At 42.7% G+C, this 17,780-nt stretch overlaps 1 pseudogene; it reads left to right on the top strand.

Annotated features, from left to right (window-relative positions):
- The first annotated feature begins 10,917 nt into the window (after positions 1-10,917).
- LOC123395681 lies at positions 10,918-13,143 on the top strand (annotated as a pseudogene).
- The last annotated feature ends 4,637 nt before the right edge of the window (positions 13,144-17,780 follow it).

Here is a 17,780-nt window from a genome sequence, read left to right as displayed (position 1 = left end):
TACGCTTTGTGTGTTGATCATCTTGATTTACTCTTTGTTTGAGATCTTGATCAACCTAGTGTCTCTATGACCATTCTTTGGATAATACCTTGAATACCATCTTGGTCATCATATAAACTCCTTGAACCCAACAGATGGACTTCAAGAAGTGCCTATGGACAAATCCTATAAATATAACTTAAGGCAACCATTAGCCCATAGGAATTGTCATCAATTACCAAAACCACATATGGAGATATATGCTCTAACAATCTCCCCCATTTTGGTAATTGAAGACAACCACTTCAAGAGAGTTTATATAAGGAAATAAGCATAACCAAGCGCACACATACAAGGTAATAATGCATGCGTGCAAGATGTAAATGCTTACGCAATAAAAGCAAAAACCTCTAAACATTTCCAAAGTAAACTCTCTAAACTTCTCCCCCATTGGCATCGATTGCCAAAATGGACGAAAAGTTTAGAAAGCCAATATAGTAGGTGGTCCTCCAAAAAGTGTGTACTTCTCAGCACATGAGTGCAGAGAAATACACAAATACAATGATAAGTAGTTGGAGGAAAACAAACTATATTGAGGACCCAAAGATTGCAAATAAAAGGATTGTATGCCACAAAGACATACAAAAATAGAGGTAAGCAATCAAAAGATTCCAGATGGAACAAACAATCATATGGTCCTTCGAACCACATGAATAAAAGATATCTCCCCTAATAATAAAGCGTGCAGCGCTTCTGTCGTACGTCGCTGGCATTTTTGCAGAAAAGCCCCTCCGCTTCTGGGTATTCAACCCGCCGTCCAGATTTAAGTGAAGAAGAAAAACGTTACAGTTTTATTAAAAAGATAAACACCCCCAGCTCACCTTATCCACCCCGTCCTCCACCACGGGATCCCCTCTCCGGGGATCGATCCGCCGCGCCGCCCCTTGCCGTCGGCGTCAACGCAGGAACAAAGGAATAGAAGTTGTCGCTGCGCCTCTTGCCGCCGGTGTCCCGCCGCAGCAGCCAAGCAAATGGCGAGGCGGCACGGACGGCCTTCTCCATCCGAGTCCGTGTCCAACACATCTCAATTTGGATGGCGACGGGCGAGAAGGTGATGGGCCGGCGACTGCCCGGCGACGGTGCGCGGCGGCGACGGGCCAGAGACGCACATATGGCCCAAGACGGCGACGTTGAGAAGGCCAGTGCCGGCTACTATCGGCGCAATATTTTGAGAGTGAAGGCGGCGTGGAAGGCGCGGGTCTCTGCCCACGCGAGCATCCATTAGATCGGGGAGCGGCGGCGCGCTTCATTCCGGCCGTCGCCTCGAAGGACGGCGTCGTTCTTGCCATGGCGAGCAGGCACTGCGGTGGCCATGGTGAGCACGCACGGCGGCCGGCATCAACAACTTAAGTCCCAGGCCCTCTTTTCTTGAATTTCAACATTTTGGGCTTTGGATTTTCAGGGATTTAGATTTGCAAATTTTGGGGAAATTTCTAGGGTTACGGTTCTGGCCGAATTAGGGAAAATTTGGAGTTTTGATTAAACATTCGACAACCTACCTTTGAATCCATGTCAGAATCCTCTAATTCTGATTCTAATCTGATGGACCAAGTCAAGTGGATTTCTTTTTGGTTCAGTATACTGCCATGGTTACAAGTACATCTCTGAACTATAAAATCTGATGCTAATCTGATGGACCGACTCGAGTTGATGCATGCATAGAGTTAAAGGTTTCAGTCAAATATTGCTCCATGCGTAGAGACAGAGTTGATGCTCTCTTCCAGTTTTTAATGAGTTTGGTGATGGTTTATCTATCTGATGCATGGCTTTATATCACTTGTCCGAAATCCATGTTGGTAATGCAAGGCTCTACCATGTGGAAACTGTACTTACCCTGAGAAACTGAATGCTGCTTTTGATGTGTGTGCAATGTTGTTGTGGACATGCTGATTCTGAATTTTGGCATCAATTGATAGAATTCCTTGCAAGTTATATAAAAGCAAAAGATCTGTGTTCTGAATTTTTTGAACTGAATGAATGAAACGCGTGCGTTCTGAATTTTCTGGACTGAATGAATGAAAGATCGTATTGTCCTTCTGAAAAGATCAATCTGAAATCAAATTTAAGTATGTGCAAACTCTAAAGCTGTGAACCAAACGATAATACTGCACCACTAGAATATATATGCCTTCGAGCATGATTCTCAGGCCTTGCATTCTCCCGTTGCAACGCACGAGCTGTTTTGCTAGTTATGATAAAGGCAACAAAGTGTTTTATCAAAAACTAGAGAAGCTCCCCATGATTTGTGCACTAATATGAGATTTTTGTATTTGATACAGGTGCACAAAATAGGATCGTTGATCCCCCAAAATGAATAGAAACACACAACAAGTGCAAGAAGATAGATGAGACAATAAGCATATCAATTGCACAAAACAAATGGTTGAGCAACACGTAAAAGAAGCAACTTAAGAATAGGCTCAACCAAAGTAATGTGTGTGAGTCATGGCAAAGCACTTGAGAAGACTAAGATAAGGATGAGCATTACTCATCAACATAGTCTTGATGAAATGAGATACAAAGTGCAAGACATATCATTCCCACATACACATACTAGAAAATGGGTTCACAAGCTTACTAATAAACAAAATAAGAACCAACACTTGTGACAACCCATTGTGAAGCTAGGAAGTAAGAACCTTGTCAAGAGGAGGGATACTAATTGAAATGGCAAAACCCTCATCAAGACAAGCATGAGGAAAAATAATCTTCACAGCCAAAGAGTGCATCAAGATGTAGGGAAATAAGATACGCACTCAAAACAAATCCTTTCACGAAGCCACCAAAAACTGAAAAAGGAAATGCAACGATGGACGTGAAAGAAAAGAGGATATCAATTAGAGATGTAACTTCTCTCATGTGTAAAAGATTCTAAGTAGAAGACAATCATGATGATATATATATCCACAAAGAAGGATGTACACACGAAATGGTTACAAGAAGGAACAAACTAGATATCCAAAAGGAAGTCATAAATATATCAATGAGATCTTTTGCTTGGAAGCATAGCACATGGCCTAATATTTTCTTATTGTACAATATGAACTTCCAACATACGAACATCAAAGACATCCCAACTAGTAGTAAGACATCATCGTTCGGATGCTTTGAGAAAGAAAACAAGTACTACAAGAACGAATCAAGAGATTCATGCCATGATGCAACCTGGAAAAGAAAAGACAGGTTGGGGCCTTTGCAAGAAAAGAATGCATGAAGTGGATACTTGTTACCGAGGCAACATTGGATTGATGTAGTAGATAGTTGTTCTTTGATCATCCTAACTTGGCTCCAATAATCACATGGTCTCAACACCTTCCTTATAGGTGAGCCGAGCATCCAATGCATCTCTAGTTGTTCCTGGAATAGCAAAAACAAACAAAATGGTGCCCAAACTCATTGGGACCAAAGACTTAGAAAACCAGCAATACATAGGACAAACTCCACATACATATGTGCATATAGATATGAATTTGAATTTCATGCACACTTTAGCCAATTTATGACAAGGTGGAGTTTCCCCTATATATTGGGTCAAAGAAGGAAAGCAAGCAAAAGAAGTTGTATATAGTAGATATGCATGCTCAAGACTCTCAAGAATCGACTCAACACAAAGTTGACAAGTCACCAAAAGACAAGGTATCAAGTGATAATAAGATCTTAAACAAAAAAAGGAACTATCACTTGAAGGATATCAATTAAAAGATACCTCAAGGAATGAGATATCCATTGCCACATGCCAAATAAAAGGAAACAAGAAACCAATTGAAGGAAAACAAACACGAGGTATCTAATTTCCAAAAGAGAGCTAGGTTCCAACAAACCAAGCCCTCGACAAATTTTCATGATGGCACAAAGCATCATAAAGTGCAAGACTTGCCTCCAATCAACACACACTTGATGGGGATCAAAAGATTTTATGATGGGTGAATAAAGAGAGTGTTCTAAAGAAAATAGGATAGCTCCTCCAAGGGACGTGCATTATATAGAATTTGCATTTAAATACAAAATGCACACGATGGGATCATCACGTTCTCTATATCTATAAAAACACTAGACATGTTAAAATAGATCCATAAGAGGCAAGGAAGACAAACGAAACACAAAATCCAATGTAAATACGATTAGCAATTCCTATCACATGATGGGAATACCAATTGTCAAGGACAAGAAGTATTTTGGAAGTGATATTCATTGGTAGATCGCAAATATATCCAAGATCATCTTTACCCATAAAACGCAAGCAAATGACACTTGTAGAGCTAACATGCCACCTAGGAACAAGATAATTTACAATATCAACACTAAGTGGCAACACCTCAAATGTACACATTTTCTAGGTTTGTAATATGCACATAGCATATTACTCCCCCATGATGTGATAAACCAACAATATTAACAAGTGGCAAATTGAAACCAACAAGAGATAATTAATGGACCATATAGAATTTGAATTTCTCATGAGTAAGACATACCACATAGAAACTAGATAATCTTGAAATATCAAAACTAAGTGGTATTCCCCATGTATACACATTTATAGGATTGTGAGGTGTGCAAAGCACATCACTCCCCCACAATGGGATAATCCATTAGTCTCTCACAAGAGCCAACAAAAATACAACCAAGATGCAAAAGGCTCAATACAAGACCCACATGTACATGATATGCAAACCAACATACACATACTCGATTACTCAAGATAAGCAAGTCGGAAGCACAACATATACAAACGTATGCAAGGTACAAAACCACAACATGCAAAGGGGGCAAGCACCTAACAATGTAAAGAGTTTAAGTACAAGTTACCGTAAGGAGGCACATTGGATATAAGATAGAAACTCGATAATCCAACTGACTTGGCTTGCGATAATATGAATGATGAAGACCCCTTAATTCTTCATTATCTATCCAAGTCTCTAATGTCCTCCATAGTCACCTATTGATCAAGTTTGAGCTTGTTGGTCCCCAACTATGTTGGGTCCTAAGAGGTTAATCACAATAGGCTTGGCAACCCAAATGGTTCTTTTCTTGAGACCATTTTGAGTACTAACAAACTTGGCAAACACATTGCCAACCCTATCCTTCCCAAGGGAATAGATATCATCAATAGCGATTGGGTTGGATAAGTTACCTCTTGTGCAAGACGAAGCGACGTGACCCTTCTCACGACATAAGTAGCAACATCTACCCTTTGCTTTCTTCCCAGTTGATTTCTCAGCTCGAGGAGTGTTGGCTTGGGTCTTATTGGGAAGAGGCCTTCCTTCAACTTGTAGCTGAATATGTGATTGGGTTTGTGGCCGCTTCCCTTGTTGCTTGTGACTTTGAGACTTCGTCTTCAGAGGGCAAGATCTAACATGGTGCCCTTTAACTTTGCACTTGAAGCAAATGATTTTGGCCGAATTCTTGACTTGTTCTAGGCCCCTCTTGTTCTTGTTTGAGTTTACTCCAACATCATTTTTGTCATTCGGAGATGTTTGCTCACACAGGACGTTGTTGAGTGTGGACATCCCTTCATGACACTGTTCCAAGTCTTTCTTCAAAGAAGTGACTTGGGCCTTGAGCTCTTTGATTTCCTCTGCACGGTTAGTATCAATGCAAGTACTAGAGGAAGCGTAAGCTTCAATGTTAGAGCAACAAGGCAAGGAAAGTAATTTATCACACGAGGTAGCAACATTATGAGTAGACGAATTACGAGGAATAGCACATGGAAATATAGTACTTTGACTAGAAGTAGTGCCATTGTCCACATGAGGCTCACTTGATGTTACCTTGGTGATGATAGCCTCATGAGCTAAATTTTGCACATTATGGGATGTTAGAAGATCGGCATGAGAGATTGTGAGCATTACATGGTTTTCTTCCAACTTCCCATAATTGCTAGTTAGTAAATCAAGTTGAGCACGTAGCTCAACATTCTCCTTCAATGTTGATACTTCAAAAGAGATAGGGTTAGATGTACAAGTATCATCAACAATATGAGAGGAGTAAGTAGCGATTAGAGACTTCTCATGAGTAGATTGAAGCTCCTCATAGATCTTAGAGGTTTTGACGAGCTCTCCCTTGACATTCTTGCTTTCAAGGAGAAGGACCTCAAAATCCCTTTTAAGTTATATCATGAGTAACTTCAATCTCTCCTTTTGAAGATCTTAAGTCTCTACATGCCTGATGAGTCTTCTCAAGTTCATGTTCAAGTTGTTCACTTTTAGCTTGTTCATGATTAAGTGAATCGTTACAATTTTCAAAGTAAGCAAGAACATCTTGGAACCTTTGAAGAGCGTTATTTTTAGCTTTATGAAGAATTTTACTGATCACATAGATATTTTCAGTCAATTCATCATCATCATCCTCATCGCAAATATCATGGTTATTGCACAGGGAAGATGATACCTCATTATTACCTCTTGCCATGAGGCACATGTGAACTGGAGGAGTTGATGATGATTCTTTTGGTTAATCAGATTCTTCATTAGTCAAAAGTACTTCATATTTCTTGATTTCCCCTAAATGATTAGTCATAGAACAACTAGGGAGAAACAAGATATTTTGATCAAGAGGACACGGGAGAGCAGGCATATAACCACAGAGATTTGTCGAGGGATCTTTAGGTGAAATGCATGACCTATCAGCACAATAATTTACACTATGTGTGGTGCTAGATATGCTCATGTCCATAGAGGCTATGACATTTTCATCAACATATATTTCTTCACTCACCATGTCATTACCTTGTGAGATTGCAGATGCTGAGGTGTGCAAGCAATCGGATATGGAAGTAGTGGTGGACTCTTTATGATCGAAAAGAGTGAAGAGCTCATGCACCAACTCCTTCATCATAATATCGTCTTCATCAAGATTGGACCCACCATATATATCTTCAAGTTTAGTCCAAACTTCATGAGCTGACTTGCAAGTCGAGATAGACTTAAACACTTCAGGACTTATGGTTCGATGAATGGCAAGAAAAGCCTCACAATCAAGATACATTTCATTAGTAGATGAAGATGCATCATCCTTTTTGTCGGCAATCCCTACAAGAACAATTCGTAAAGTATTTGGACCCATGTCCCGAAAGTGATGAAGCATACGGATTCTCCATAGGGTATAATTTGTGCCATCAAAGTCAAAGGTGCCATTGTGCACTAATCCAATAGTCGACATCGATACTCTCTAGGTCGTGAAACCTAATTAAAGAGAGACCTAGCTCTGATACCAATTGAAAAGACCTCGATGACGCCTAGAGGGGGGGGGGGGTGAATAGGCTATTTAAAAACTTCTTCGGATTTGGCTTAAACCTAATGCGGAAATAAACTAAGAGGATACTTGTCAAGCACAAATCCTAAACGCACTAGGCACTGCAACGTGTATCAACAACACGATCTACCAAGATGGACACAATATAGTTACTAACAAGCACAAGTAAGTTACACAAACTTACTTGAGCTATATCACACGACAAGTAGGTGAACGACACAAGATATTAGATCACACTAGCACACAATATATCAAAAGCTGCAAGTGTGAACGTGTGGATATAGAAGGTATGCTTGAATGATTAATCTTATACAAGAAATAGCTAACACAATATAATGAGCACAAACAATATGCAATGTATGTATGCTCAAGTAACACAAGTAAACCACAAGTAAGGAGTTAGGGTTAAGGATAACCAAGGTCACTGAGACAAAGATGTATCCCAATGTTCACTTCCTTGGAGGGAAGCTAGTCATCGTTAGAGAGGTGGGTGTTATCACGAAGGCACACCAACGCCATGAAGGCTCACCCTATTCTCCCTTTGAGATAACACCGCGAAGGCGTTTCTCAACCACTAGTGGTAAGCCTTTGAGGTGGCTTCCAAACCCTCACAAACTTTTCCGGGGGGTAATCACACGGATTGATTCCTCTCCGAAGAACTCCTACCGCCTAGGAGTCTCCAACCTCCAAGAGTAACAAGATCACGGGGAATGCTCAAAACTTGCTCAAATCTCAAATAGCTTGGGTTGAGAGGAGAGGGAGACGCTCTATCTTTTGATTGGAACAACTCTCAAAGAGGCTCACAAATGCTCTTGGGATCTAAGATTTGGTGTGAGCAAATGTGTGTGAGGTAGAAATGAGTTCTTATGAGGATAAGGCTGTGTTGGGGCGCCATCTCACGAAGTGGGAGGGGGGTACTTATAGTGGGGAGAGAAAAACAGCCATTGGGGACACTTTAAGTCACACAGGGGTCGGACATCCGGCAGTTCACGGATATCCGGGCGTCCACAAGGGGTCGGACGTCCGACAGGGGTCGGACGTCCGAGGGCTGTAAATATATCTGGAACCACTGTGGATTTGAACAGGGACCGGGCGTCCGGAGAATTCCGGAAGTCCGAGTTATTCGACTCAAACTTCTCTGGTGCAAGATTACGGATTTCCGAAAGGGGACGGACGTCCGGACCTCGGACGTCCGGAGGGAGCCGGAAGTCCGAGTTATATGGCTCAAGTTTCTCTGGTGCAAAGCTCCGGATTTCCGAAGCTGGTCGGACGTCCGGCCCTCCGACGTCCGGAGGAAGCCGGAAGTCCGAGTTATATGGCTCAAGTTTCTCTCGTGCATAGTTCCGGATTTCCGAAGGTGGTCGGACGTCCGGGCCTCGGACGTCTGGAGGAGGCCGGATGTCCGGGCCTCGGACGTCCGGAGGAGGCCGGATGTCCGAGGCACCGGTCCTGTTTTCTGATAACAGCAGAGCAGTGGAGATGTGGTAAGAGCAGAACAGTGGATATCTAGTTTGAGCAAGTTCATCACAAAACCTGTGATCCCCTCTTAATAGTGCGGGATCCCTAAAGACTCAAGATTTATAAAAGGGGTACCGATGATCCATACTTGAGTGTATACTTTTATTCGCTGATCATCACTCCGCACCACTAACGTCAAAGGAACTGATACCTTTGAGTTAGCCCTTTCACTTGAGCTTGATGTTGTTGTTCCTTCTTGGCTCAAGTTGAAAGCAAGACATGATGAAGTCTTCAAGCAGCTCTCCCATACACAATGTGGAAAGCCTAGATTATGTATTCATCTTCATTTGTCAACCATGTGAACATCCACAAGAATCAAGCATGTAGTGCTCAGGAATGCTTATCTTGATCTTGTCCTTGTTAGCACATGAGCTTGTCCTTATCAACACATGATCATTAACAATAGTTTCAATGATATATTCGTGGTGATCCACTTGAACTTGCACACCACAATCTTGATGACGATCACCACTTGACGTCATCCTTCATGGGTTGTATGAGATCTTCCTTTTGACACAAGCCCATGGAAGCACACCTAACCCCCCACATAGGACTCTCACAAAGACCATGGGTTAGTACACAAACACGTAATGGACAATGCTTACCATACCATGGGATCACTTGATCCCTCTCGGTACATCTTATACGCTTTGTGTGTTGATCATCTTGATTTACTCTTTGTCTGAGATCTTGATCAACCTAGTGTCTCTATGACATTCTTTGGATAATACCTTGAATACCATCTTGGTCATCATATAAACTCCTTGAACCCAACAGATGGACTTCAAGAAGTGCCTATGGACAAATCCTATAAATATAACTTAAGGCAACCATTAGCCCATAGGAATTGTCATCAATTACCAAAACCACATATGAAGATATATGCTCTAACAAGAGGGCCGACCCGTAGGCAGGGGCAACGGGGCGGCCGCCCTGGGCCCCTGGGAGGGAGGGGCCCCGTCCCAGGTAGTATTACATATATATATTAGTATATTTTTTATTTAGATCCAGAAATATAGGAGGAAGAAAAAAGGCACAAACCCACAATATAGCTAGCTTTCCCGGACCCAAAGAATCGGTCCCTAGTTCACTATGCTGCTGCTGCGCTCCATCGATCTCCTATGGTCATCTCGCCTCCTCGGCTCCTAAAAAATCTTGCCTCCCCCCGCTCCTCCCCCAAATTCTCCAATCCCAGAGAATAGCGTCGTCGCTCCCATTCACTTCCAAATTCGAGATGGTGCTCCCGTGCATCCATTAATGGAGACCGGTGGTGCTATTCCCTTTCCCAATCACCTCTCATAACATCCTCAGTGTTCCCCATCAATAGACATTTGAGGCATCACCACATCAGAGATGGTACGTCTCCCTCCTTATCCTAATGAAGTAGTCTTTTCATTCTTATTAAACAACCCGCCTCTCCGCTTCTGATTGCTCCACATGACATCTTCAATTCTTCTCTTCCTAGTTCCTACTCTTTTGTTGGTTTGTTCTTCGAACCTGCATTGGATCCAGAGAAACTACATCGACAATTCGACATCAAGCCATATGCCCATACCCAAATGCTTTTGTTCCATGTATTAACATTTTTTGTGCAATTATTTGATGACATGTGTTCTAACAAATGTTTATCTGTGAGAAAAGAAAGTAAAAAAAAATAAATGGTTCAAGTTGCTATCAGTTTTGACAATGTTTTCATACTTAAAAGAGCAAGATGATAGTCTCTTTATGCAACTTAAAAGAACGCTCTTTTGTAGAACTATATTATTTCCATACTATTATGATGTAGCTCTCTCGACCATCAATCTATGCTATGTACATAATTGCTTTCGAAATATAATATATTCTTAATTTTTATTTATATATAAGGACCCTATTTTGTGGTCTCGCCCCAGGGCCCTGAATATGTATGGACCGGCCGTGGAAATGCGCTAAGCAGTTTAATGTAATTGCTATGCTCGGTGGCGAGCATAACACAGGCATCTACTCCCACTGGGAGAGATAAATAAAGATCATGGCCAGAATGCCAATTTCCACACCTTTCTTCCTTGCAATCTTTGTGAACACACTCGCTGCTGATAGGCATCCATGACCCAACTTTACCCGACCCATCATAATCACAAGACAAGGCATCCATAAAGTACTTACAGACCATGGAACCCCCTCTCTGCCTCTCTTGCGTCGGCTTGAAAACTTCTTGGCGGGTCCCGATCCGATAGTGGAAGATTTCAAAAATTTCCGCCTTCGATAAGGCAGAAAAGCAAGCGGAGACAAGACAGGCCACGCCCGGAATCTTCTTCCTTGCGCCATCCCTGCTTGAGAAGAGACGAGTCGCCTCTTGCAGCTGACATGGCTTCGAGCTGCGCCAAGAGGAAGCAGGGAGGGGAGGCGAGGTGCCGGTGCAGATGCCGTCATGTCCACGTCCACTACCACCTGCCGCGCACCCGCAGGCGAGTCTCCCTTCTCCGGTGGCTGCCTCGCCCTCGCCTCTCCCTGCTCTCCTACCTGCTGGTTCCTCCAGTGCTCTTCTTCGCCATGTTTGCCTTTGTGGTGTCGTTTCTCTGGTTCACCATGCTCTATTTCGCCGCCTGTCTCTTGAGCAAGGATGAAAATCTCGATACCGTCGAGAATGGCGACATCGGCCCTGCCACCGCCAGCGATGTCGAAGACAGTGGGCAGGAGGGGAATTCAGAGGCGAAAGGGAAAGCTGTGAGGTGTGCGGCGGAACACCTGACTGGTGATTCTGCTACGGCCCAATTTTCTTTCAGGAGACTCGAGGTACAAGAGGTTCATGCTGATGGATTCGCTCAAATTTCCCCGACCATATCAAGGATGGCTTCATCCGATGCTTGTTTCGATAACGTGGTGCCGGTGCGTACCAACCACGGCAAACTGGTCCAAGATGTGAATATCTTCGAGACAAGCAGTGCCATGGCTGATTTAGAGGAATATTCCGGATGGCGTCAGGTACAGGATGTGCCAGTCAATTGGTTTGTGGATGAACAGAACATCAGAGTGCCCAGCAGTGGCACATCAGGATCAGGTGATTTATTTTCATCTCTGTATTCCACTGATTCAGCTGAAATTCCTGATTTGCCTGACATGGACGAAACGAGAGAGATATCATCGGACTTTCCTGTTGAAAGCAAGCAAAATATGGATGTGCCATCGAATACTTCGTCTCATCATAATACCAGCAACGAATATTGTGACGATACGAAGGAGTTATCAGCTTCTGGTACATATGAGATTATTGATTTCATTGACAAGCACGAAACAAGAGACAGGCACCTCATAGTTCTTTTGCAAATGACGAGCAAACCGGACAGTTTCAATCCTCAGATGGTTCAGCCCACGGTATGGTTCCGGATGAACCTACCAAAGGGAGTACCCAAGAAAAAGGTGCAAATAGTGTACTTGAATTGGCTGTTGATAGTGAATCAAATCTGGAAGGTTTTCGTGAAAAGCAAGTAGTACAAAAGGTGCCTGAAGTTTTGATCATCGAGGCAAATGCAGAGCAGAGTGTTGGTGCTTCAAACGAAGTTGAGGATCCCAGCAGCGAGAAGGAAGCATCAATTCTGCCACTTCATTCTGTTTGTGAAGATGCAGCCTCCTCATCCCACCATTATTTTGGTTGTGAAGATGACAAACAGGAAGAGGTTACCAAACACAGCACAGTAGAAGCACCCGATCCCGCATCTGCTGTAGTTTGCAACATCTTTGAGAACCGTCAGACACCGAGAAGGGAGGCATTTGATGGTTTCGAGGATGACGACGAAGCCAGAGAGGTGGCCTCACAGGAGAGTCTGGGAGATGAAGCTGATAAAACTAACGATGACTCTGCCTCAGAGGTGAGTCAAAAGAGCCTTTTGTTTAGTTTTCTTCGTTAAGTAAGCTGTCGCTGAAATTTTCCCGGGTTCATGTTTTGAATTTGAAGGACGCGCATTGTGGGGTGCCACTTCTCAGGAGGTCCCCATCACAGTGGTGGAATTTATGTGGAGTCGTTAATGTGTTTGCTGGCTCGGAGGATTAAATGAAAGGTGATGCTATTCATGGCCTCCTCCGGTCCACTCCGTTTGTCAGGCTTCCGTGTTTTGTAAACTTCACAAAGTGTTTCCCTTACCGATAAAGTCAAGACAGCTATGCTTGAATCAAGCTGCAGTGCTTTTTTCCTTGAAAGAAATGTCTGACACTAGGATAACATAGCAGCATTTCTTTTCGTCGCGATGAATTGTCCTTGCATGGTGAATTGTCATGACTGCGGAAATGTATTTGTGAATTGCTCAAAACAAACATGTACACCGTCCGTCTTAAAATAAGTGTCGCTGATTTTGTACACACCGAGAGTACATCTTAGAGTATCTCTAACCGATCGGTTATAATTTAGGCCTCTATATGGCCTTTTATCTTTCAACTCCTTATATTTATCCCTCTAAAAAATTGCGGTTTCTAACCAAACCCCTAAACCTTTTTGAAATAATTAACACAAATTCATCTACTTTGGGGCCAGCGTGTTAAACTTCACTACTCAATTACTTCATTAAACGCCATCTTGGTCACATACTTCACCGGTTCTTTGCTAAGAGAATTGATCAAAAGGAAACTACAAGTAAAATCACAAACTTCAATAGAAACACCTAATAAGGGGTTGCCCAATGTTCACACAAGATCTGCTCGACGATGTAAATCAACGCCACCTGACGGGTACGAAGGAAACACTCGATCCTAGGCAACAACGTTGCCGGTAAAGATAACTAGTGCAACCTGACGAGACCGAGGCCAACTATTTCATAAACAACAACCAACAACAAGTATTTGCCCAACTACCCTCTAAGTTTTCTTTCCACACAACCACAAAAGAAGTTGGACGCACAAACTGGTCGCCACACCACCTCAACGACTACTATTTTAAAATCACAAAGTGAGTTTAACCTCTCACAAGGCAAGATTACAAGAGCTAAGGAGTAAGTGGACTCTCAAATAAAATTATGATTGCACTTAGCTAACCTATACTGAAATCAAATTGCCAAAGAGTTGTGGCTAAAGTGGGAAGGAGTATTTGTACTAGGAACAACCTCCTAGATTAGATGTGAAATTAGCCCAAAAGAGGAGCTCAAATTCGGGCTAACTAGCAGAGAAAGGGAGAAACACATTGAGCCTTGCACAACAATTAATGCTCGGACAGTTTGCATTGGAACTCTCGTATCCTTTGACCCACGACTACAAAAAATGCAGCGTGTGATTTTCTTGAAAGTATACTTCATATTTTTTCCATTTTGCCCTTCCACACGTGTTGGATACTGCTGCTTTGTAGATGCGTTGATTTTTTTCAAAGAGGAAGGGATAGATGTAGTAGAGTATCAACAAGTATTCGCTTAATGAGAACCAAGGTTTATCGAACTAGTAAGAGAAGCATGCAATCAACCATCGACAGTTACTGCACAAACAAGAGCAAATACTTGCACCCAATGCCGGCAAGAGGGTTGTCAATCCCCTAGCACTCGTTAATTGCAAAGATTAAATCTAGTAATGATAGATAGATAAGATACAAAGTAAATACAAGGTAAATAAATTGCAGCAAGTAAATAGATCTTAGGTAGATATGTGGAATAGACTCTGGGGGCATAATTTTCATTAGAGGCGTTTCTCTCAAGAACATAGTATACGATGGGTGAACAAATTACTATTGGGCTATTGATAGAAAAGCGCATAGTTATGATGTTATTCATGGCAATGATCATCGTCATGTACATAGGTATAACGTGTGTGATAAGTAGACTGAAATAATTTTGCATCTACCACTATTTCTCCTCTTCGAAGCGCTTCTATGTGTGTCCCTCTAGTTATTAAGTTCATAACAAATAGAGCAATGCATGAAGTAAGATGACATGATATAGACAAACTATGACAAGCAATATGTTCAGACCCTGACATTTTATCCATATTACCAACAACATAAATACGTACCTCCCTACCCCTTCTGTTACTCGGTGAGGACACCGCGAGATTGAACCTGCTACTATGCACCACCCCCTCTGAAGATCAGCTCATCTAATTGGCCAAAGAAGACTCATAAATCGGAAAGCATGCATATCTATAATAATCATGCATAGTAAAGTTTATAAAAGACTCAATTACTTTGAATGAATAATCTGATCATAAATCCACAATTAATTAGATCCCAACAAACACAACACAATAGATGATTACATCGTATAGATCTCCAAGAAGATCTAGGAGACCATGGTATTGAAGATCACACAAAGAGAGAGAGAGAGAGAGAGAGAGGGAGGGAGAGAGAGGGAGGGATTGATGTAGTAGAGGATCAACAAGTATTCCCTTAGTGAGAACTAAGGTTATCGAACTAGTAGGAGAAGCATGCAATCAACCATCGAGAGTTACTGCACAAACAAGAGCAAATACTTGCACCCAATGCCGGCAAGAGGGTTGTCAATCCCCTAGTACTCGTTAATTGCTAGGATTAAATCTAGTAGTGATAGATAGATAAGATCCAAAGTAAATACAAGGTAAATAAATTGCAGCAAGTAAATGGATCTTAGGTAGATATGTGGAATAGACTCGGGGGGCATAGTTTTCACTAGAGGCATCTCTCGGAAGAACATATCATACGATGGGTGAATAAATTACTATTGGGCTATTGATAGAAAAGCGCATAGTTATGATGTTATTCATGGCAATGATCATGGTCATGTACATAGGCATAACGTGTGTGATAAGTAGACTGAAATAATTTTGCATCTACCACTATTTCTCCTCTTCGAAGCACTTCTATGTGTGTCCCTCTAGTTATTAAGTTCATAACAAATAGAGCAATGCATTAAGTAAGATGACATGATATAGACAAACTATGACAAGCAATACACTACTAGGCAAAGGGCTATAGATGATATAGATACTAATGGTGCACCACACAAGTAGTGCGCCACTACTATATAGTAATGGCGCACCATGTGAGGTGTGCCATTAGTGTGGTGGATACTAATGGCGCACCACACTCTCGGTGCGCCACTACTATCTTTTTTTACTTTTTTTTGCAAAACTACTAATGACGCACCAGTACCTGGTGCGCCATTAGTAACCTGCTTACTAATGGCGCATCTGTTAGCAGTGCGCCACTATTATAAAAAAAATTGGTTTTTTTTTGCAAACTACTAATGGCGCACCAAAGCTAGCGCGCCATTAGTAACCAGTGTTACTAATGGCGCATCTGTTGGTGGTGCGCCACTACTATATTTTTTTTACAGAACTACTAATGGCGCACGAGAGGAGGTGCGCCATTAGTAACCAGGGTTACTAATGGCGCATATGTAGGTGGTGCGCCATTAGTAACCAGTGTTACTAATGGCGCATTGTAGGTGGTGCGCTATTAATGACTCATAGATTTTTGTAAGGTTGAAAGTGAAGGCGCCGCTCTCCTCCTCACTTGTCGCCGACGCCTTTGGATCTCGCCGAGCCGTCGTCGCCGCCCGCGTCGCCATCGCGCCTCCCCGCCGCTGCGAAGGTACAGCTCCTCGTCGCCGCCCCTGTTCCCATCCCTCTCTCTCTCTCTCTCTCGTCCGCCGGCGCACATGGGATCCCCTCTTCCCCTCATCCTCCTCCCATCTCCCCTCCCCTAAATCCTTCATTATTAACTTGATTTTCGAGTGCGCTATGAACAGAGGAGGGGTCGCACTCCCGCACGAACGAAGGAGCTAAGGTTCTCCTTCTCCGCCACCGACACTGGAGCCGGCCCTCCGGCGAACTTCCAGCCCGCGCGGCCGCCCGGAGCAGCGTGTCCCCGGACGGAGCGGGCGGTTGCCCTCTTCGGGTTCGACACCGACCGTACTCCCGCGGCTTTTCGTCAATTCACCCGGGGGCCGGGGCGGCTTCAGGCTTAGGTACCCGCAGGCAGGCAGAGTCTAGATCTGTGTTTATTTTCGCGTCTCAAGCCGATGAAGTGATTTGTAGGATCTAGTAGATATGTGTGCGGGTTGTGTTGAATCTGCCATGGCCGGGGCTCTTGTAAAGTTGCAATTTTTGTGAGCTAGTAGTAGCATTTGAGGCCGGTCGGTGGGTTACACGTGAACAGTAACAGGAGGCTCAGAGCTAGGGCTTGTTGAGGGATTCGTGATTATTGATGGCTCATCCGTAGTTGAAGATTGATAACAAATTTGAGGGCTTTCCCTCTTGACGACCACAGGGATGTGGTTTTTGTCAGTAAAAGGCTGCAATTTCGTCCATCCCTAATTCCCTATACAAACTGTCTGTTCAATTTTGTCCATCCCTAATTCCCTATATACAAATTGTCTGTTCAATGCCCTTCACCCCCCACTGAAGCAGAGCTGTTTATTACAAGATTTTACTTGATGCACTGTTTTTTACTATTATGTTAATCTCTTTTCTTCTTCTTCTGCTCTATTATGAAGAATAGATGAGCTAATTTAGATGTGAACCTGCGCTATTACATGTGAACCTGCGTTACAGTTGGTATATATGTACATTTTTTAAGACGGGTACAGATTTATTCTTGATAGAATTGTAATGTGAAGGCAGGCAAAGTGCTGTAGTGTTCTTACATTGTACTCATGGATGGTTACTGATGTAGACTCTTCTACTGAACTACCATTGTTCCCTGTTCTGATCTCCCATTTCATTACCTGAACTACAAACAATTACCGGAAACCAAAAGGGCGACGTCGGATTCTTTTGGAGCTGGTCTTATTGGAGCACATTTTTCTTAGCATGGTATGATACTGATCACAATAACTTGTGTTGATTCGTGTATTAACTGGTAATGACGAGGTGAAAACTTGAAATGTCCTTTTCACAACATGTAACGTATGAAACTGCTGCCTTGGTTTTCAATTGCCGAATGGGTCAATGGCACATTTGCTTAGCCTTCTTGAGCGCATGTTGCTTCATTGGTTTGTATAGTTTAATGATTTGACCAAACTTTTCTGTCAGCTTAACTATAT

Source organism: Hordeum vulgare, chromosome 5H, assembly GCF_904849725.1.
Source record: "Hordeum vulgare subsp. vulgare chromosome 5H, MorexV3_pseudomolecules_assembly, whole genome shotgun sequence".
Taxonomy (NCBI): domain Eukaryota; kingdom Viridiplantae; phylum Streptophyta; class Magnoliopsida; order Poales; family Poaceae; genus Hordeum; species Hordeum vulgare.
The sequence above is the reverse complement of the archived record's forward strand: the minus strand, read 5'-3'. Positions and strand labels throughout refer to the sequence as shown.